The following is a 6,412-nucleotide window of genomic DNA, read 5'->3' as shown; positions in this document are numbered from 1 at the left end:
TTCTCATTGTGCTCCATTAAGGTGCTGTAGCTAAGACTTAATTATACGTAATTAACATAAGCAAGGGAGCCATTAAGCCTGATTACATTGGACATATTCTACCCTCTAGTCAGTCTAGTGTCTTCGTGCTGGTCAAATACTCTTTTCTTTGATAAATCAGAAATTGAGGTGCTACTTTTGAGGCCATGATACTGAAAAACTGTTGGTTCAGAAGTAATGTTATATCTGTATCTTTAATTGTTGTGAGAAATAAGGCTATTTCTGTATCGTTGCTGTGATAAACAATGCTATCTCTGTTTTGTTGTTGTCAGAAGTAATGTTATCTCAGTATCTATGTTGTTAAAAATGTCATCTCTACATCGTTGCGGTGAAAAATAAAGTTATCTCTGTATTATTGTATTCAGAAGTAAACTTGAATCTTAATTTTTCTGCCTGCTGCAATTTACTTCTGAAGAAAACGGATATGTTGATTTCAATAGGTAGTTTATAATCATTTGCTATTAACCACATTCAGAAGGTTAAGGTAGTGACGAATACTGGTTGACAAACTGAGGTATGCTCGCTGTTAGTCGGGCAAGCTCTGCATCCGCGGCACGACTTATAAGATAAAAAGTCGACGAAGAGCTAATGGAAAAACTAGGTAAATGTCCCCGTTCACGTCAGCTGCCAAGGCCGTCAAGCTCCTGCGTGGTTGATGTGAAGAGAAGAATTATAAAATTAAGAAGGATGAAGGGTTTGACGATTCAGATTATGTTGATAAAGGCGAAGAGAAGAATTATAAAATTAATAAGGATGAAGGGTTTGACGATTCAGATTATGTTGATAAAATTGTTCTGTCATGTTAATGACGTGATTCAATGTAGGTGGCGTAATGAGGTTGAAAATATGAAGACATTTATTTATGTGGAATATAAGTAAGCTCTTTGATGCGGGAAGCAAATCCGCGGCTCGAGCGTGAAAATATTTAACTCTTATTGGTGTTTTATCGAGTCTTTTAAAAGTGTATTCAATTCAAAACATTATTGAAGAACTTTTGGAATAATAACTTGAATAAGTTATAATTACTGGATATTTTACTTTCAAGTGTTCACTGCACCGGTGTCTCTTTTACTTGCAAACCCATTAATACTTCATATTTATCCTATTAATTCTTGTCCCTCTTTATACCTGATCTGGAGTCTCTTACTTTTTCTTGTTGAACGATAATAGAAATAAGAATTATTGAAAATCTAAGGCACTTACCAAATTTCATCGCTTCAAGGAAGAAAAGAAGAAAGTTACAAATGATGAAAATTCCATTATTTTCAATTGGTAATAAGTAATACAGTAATTCAATTCAGTGTTAATTGAAATTCAATTCAGTGTGTGTTCATATTGAACGTGCCTTGAGTTAGAATATATTCTAAATGAGGAACGAAAAAAAGGGGTTTTCTCGAACGATCGCTTAAATTATGTGGTGAAATTCAGGGAAGAAGAAATGACAGGAACAAAATGTGCACTTACGTGTTGTGCAATTTTTTAAATTTTTAGCGAGCTAAGATAAGTTCAAGTCTAACTTTGAACCATCAGGAAAGTGGAACAAATAAGTGCAAATGAAGTACTTTTTACAAATTGGAACTGAAATATTCAGATTTATACAACGTTCAACCTCAAGTCAAACTGGCGCAAAAATTTCACTGAATCTTAAATCGATGACAGTATTACTGAGCTGTAACACTGAAAGAGATGTGTCGGTTTTAAGCTTCAGCAAATTAGTTTCTGTAAATGACAAAGTAATAGAGTCATAATTACTCAAAAATATCGAGTAATAATTACTCAAAAAAATCACAGAGCAGTCAAACTCATCTAGTCGGCCTCTCAGAGAGCACACGCCATATCACAAGCCACTCCCGAACTCGACAATTTAGTTTCATCCTGATTATCCTGTTGCTCATTTATTATTAGGAGCAAAGTTTGAACGTAGAACGGAAGAAATAATCGTGGAATACTTTGCTTTGCAAACGCCTTTCAGAATACGGCCAGAAATCGTACTCGAAGAAGAAACAAAATATTGGGCTGAGCGCTCACCGTTTAATCAACAAGCCACCAAAAATACGTTCATGTTACCGTAAAGCGACATTTTTCTGCCCCACTCAGTCATTGGAATCAGCCAGGCAAGGCGAAAATAATCTAAATGTGTTTGATTACAATCCTGGCTATGGATTAAAGATTGTACGAAACATTTGACTATGCCTTGTTCGTGCATTATTTGGAAACTGTTTTATTTAACTTAGAAATGCAACCGAGGAAGTGACTTTCACGCTGTAGAGTTAACCTCGATCATAGATAGTACGTGAACCTTCTTCGTAAGTTGGAAAAAAACTTTTACTGCACGGAACATCATAAACTGAGAACAACAGGTTGATAAGTTTTAGATCGAAAATTTCTAGCCTTTATTAAGGAGAATCAGAAGAAGTCATCTCGAGCTTCCAGACCAGAAGAAAGTTTACGTAGCCGTTCATCCAAAAATATTTCAAGATGCTGGATATCAGAAAAACTCCTAGAAGGTAAGGAATACATTTTTTTTATTGTGAACGATGCGTAATTACACATTTTTATTGGCACCGTATTTCATTTTTTATTTCATACTAAAATTTATTGCTTACCGTAAATTAAACCAGTTTTTATTTAATGTCTGTTTGCATCATCATAATTTACAGACAAGTTGTTTAATTTTGCGTTTATTTTTGCTGAATAATTCGATACAAAATATTCGCCTGATCATATCTCCTTTTCTCTATCCTTTCAAAATGGAACATAATTATAGTAATGATGTAATATTTTTCATTTCGATGTCCGAGAGAGACAAGATTCCCGTAGTGTTTTATCAGTGTTGGAGTTTGTAAAGAGATAATCAATTACACAGCGTCGCCGGACAGCGTCGCACCGCCGGATCATTCGTTGCTGCCTCGGCCAAAGGATTTCGCAGTGCGAAATCCTGGGCCCTGAAATGTCCAAGAATTCTGACATATTTAATCCAAAGCAGAAATCTTTGGGTGTGCACAATTCATCAACGAGAATTCTGACCGTAGTTTATTCAGTGGCAAGAATGTTGTTGTGATTTGTGTAGAGATGGCAATTATGTCTTTTCTTGATACACGATGAAAATTCTGCATCGTACATGATACACATCCTCCACATCTTTTAAATTCCAGAAAATAAATTTATGTTGTAAGAGCAAACTATGGAACTGCACTGACATTTTTTTGAATAATATAATAATTTGACAAAGTTATTTTTCATTGAACTTTGTGTATTTTAATCAGAGTGAAAAAAAAACTTTTAATGCAAGGAACATCATCACACATGCGACACATGGGACGCATCAGCATAAAATTTTGTTTTTTGTATTTTTTACTATGAAGTGAGTCAAAATTATGAAGTAGGTCAAAACTATGAAGTAAATCAAAACTATGAAGTTGGTCAAAACTATGAATTTAGTCAAAACTATGAATTTAGTCAGAACTATGAAGCGAGTCGAAAAGCTTGCAAATGCTTTTATCCAGGAAAAAAAGTATGACTTATACAAACTCGCACGACTCCTTCACGGTTACCTGTCTTCTGTTCAGAATTGTAAGAAATCGTGCCAATTACATGGCAAGTCTTAGAACTGCGAGTTTTTTCAGTTCAAAGTCATGGTTTGTCATTCTGAAAGAGTCAGTATATTTTCGGTACAGTGTGGCGGGCACCTTTGTTCTCATAGAGGGCCAGTGAAATTGATGTGAGCAACGCAAGCAGCGAGGACGAGTGTTTTATGAACCGCTGTTGGGATAAGAGGCAGGGCAGGAAAATTGGCGTTTAAGCAAGAATAAGGATAATCGACCTAAGAGAATTGAGGATATAGGGCTGTTGAATATTTGAAGGAAGAATGAATGAGACGATCTATTAAAGTAGCAGGCTTTTGCAGGCATTAAAATTTCAGAAGGTTGATCTCGCAATGTCGGTTGTGCCGATTGAAACCAAGGTGAAATAAGATATAATTATTATTGAATTGAATTATTAAGTGAAAATAAGTGATTAATTTTTGAATTGCAGTGTTAAGACAAATTTTGGAGAGTAAGTTGAGAACTTGCATGTGACGTAGATTAATTTGCCCCTGAATTAATTAATAGACTAGAACATTAATATTACAATAATTCCAGTTCAAGATAAGCTGCCGTTTTACTTCAAATAGTAAAATTTATTTTATCACTGTGTCAAGTCTGTCCCTGAAATAAAATGCCCCCGAAATGAAATTAAATCGCCGTTTGTGTCTGGCCGAGCCAGCATACTAACTTTTAATGTTCGTTTTAATGCTCGCTTTTCAAATCTGAAATAATAGCACTAAAAAATCACCGCAAAAAGAAAAAAATTGCAAGTATTTGTAGAGTCTGGCATGGTTTTGGCTGTAATGGAGCATAGAAATGAACGCAAAAATGTTGTGCAAATCAAGTCAGGGCTCGACAAGTTACAAAGTTGACGAAATGTTGCTGTTTTGGGGCGAGGGTTTTTCGTGGCTTCTCGTTCAGTGAACAGATTTGAGTGTGTTTGTTAAATTGTTCAAATAGAAGAGCCCGACATTACATTGCTGAGAATATTTCGGAATATAATTATCAGGAAAAGTTTTTTTATCATAATTTTGACCACAAAAGTTGTTTAGTTTCTGCTGGGATGAACCTTAGATTTTAGAACAGTCATTTCAATATTCCTTTCTCGATTCTTAATTAATTATCTGGAGTATTTCAATAAGCCTAACAACAAACAGATTATCATCTTTATAGTTACTTAACTTATATTTCCAGTGAAATATTCCATGAATAATACAGATTTTTTTTCTTCCATATCGAACTCAATTCGGACGTGATTGCATTAAAATACAATTGCTAATAGTAACATGCTATTGATAATATTCCATAATCATACTTGTTTTGCGGAAATTTAATACGTCCTACTGATTAACATTTTTATAAATCAAACAGGACTAATTTATACACTTTTGCATTGAACGCTTATTTTACTATATATTATTACTATATACAGTACCATACTTTATATATACCTTCCATATTAATATTTTTTTTTTATCACGAACATGAACTACCCCTTCTCATGAAATAATAATGCTTTATTTCGCACACAATTTCTTCTTTACTCCGCTCTAATTTACCACAGTGTTGACCAAAATTCTGTCCTGACACTACAGCTTCAGGGTGTTTGCCACAATTCGTATCAGGCGGTTGGTAGCTGCCGTAACATGCCTCGCAATTCCCTGTCCCAACGGTTTGCTGTTGTTGCTTCACTAAATTTATGCATGAAATACAACGGTCTCGTTTTCGTGACGGGCACGAATGCAAACAGACCCGAATGCCCAGTCGATGTTGCCGGTCCTCAGAAATAAATGCACTTTGTGTCCAGCGCGCGTCTCAAATTTATGACCTACCGCAGCGCAAGATTTTTTGTCGTTCTCGGTAGTGGAGGTTTAGGGCATCAAGCCTTGCAACTAGGTTCGAATTTTTATTTAAGTGTGTCCTTGTAGTGTGTTTGAAATAAAAAAGAGAATTATAGACACTCATCGTACCAAAGATGAGTGTCCTCAATAATAATATTTGTCTCTTTCTCAATTTTTTGATAGACATAGCTTCCAGGAACATTTTTATCAAAATTTTATTTCTTCGCCTGAGCTTCTTTATCTTTTGTTTTTATTTGTATTTTGGTTGTGTGAATTTTTAACCATGCCGGTTTTTTTGTTTAGCTGGAGGGTACACGAATTTTTGCGTGTGTTTAAGTTTAAGTATGTACTCAGTTTCATCGTTGCCGTAATCCTATCGTCACGTAACTCAGGAAGTGCGGCCATGAAGGCAAAAGCTCAAGTCGTGATGCCAAACTTAGAATAATTAACGGTCGTGCCAGAGGCCTTTACTTTAATCTCTCTTCAAAGTACGCAGTGTAAAAGAAACGAAAATTTTGCCATCTTTATAAATGTTCCCCTCTGAAAACACTGCTTGAAATCATGGACGGCTTATCGGTGTATATGACATGGCCAACTCTTGGCCACTGATAAATAATGCGTCTATAATACCTAGCTCCAAAGACTGTCTATCTCACTCTTATGAGCGAAGATGCCACCTTAACCGTAAGATGATATTTTCTAGAAGCATATGATGCTCTGCTAAGGTATATACTACATGTATAAAACTAAGAAGAAAATTCTGCATTTGGGGATCTCCCGGGTTAATTTCATGAATATTTTTTCTCCGAGATCGCCCTAAAAAGCGTCAGTTCCCTTGTAACTTGAAGGTTCGGTGCCTGGATAATACAGAGTATTCTATACTATGTATTTAAGGTGCAAGGACTGTCATGAAGTATAAAAAAATCGAGTTAATGAATGCATGCA

The sequence above is a fragment of the Hyalella azteca genome, unplaced genomic scaffold (assembly GCF_000764305.2).
Source record: "Hyalella azteca isolate HAZT.00-mixed unplaced genomic scaffold, Hazt_2.0.2 contig15193, whole genome shotgun sequence".
NCBI lineage: Eukaryota > Metazoa > Arthropoda > Malacostraca > Amphipoda > Hyalellidae > Hyalella > Hyalella azteca.
Note: the sequence above shows the minus strand (reverse complement) of the source record.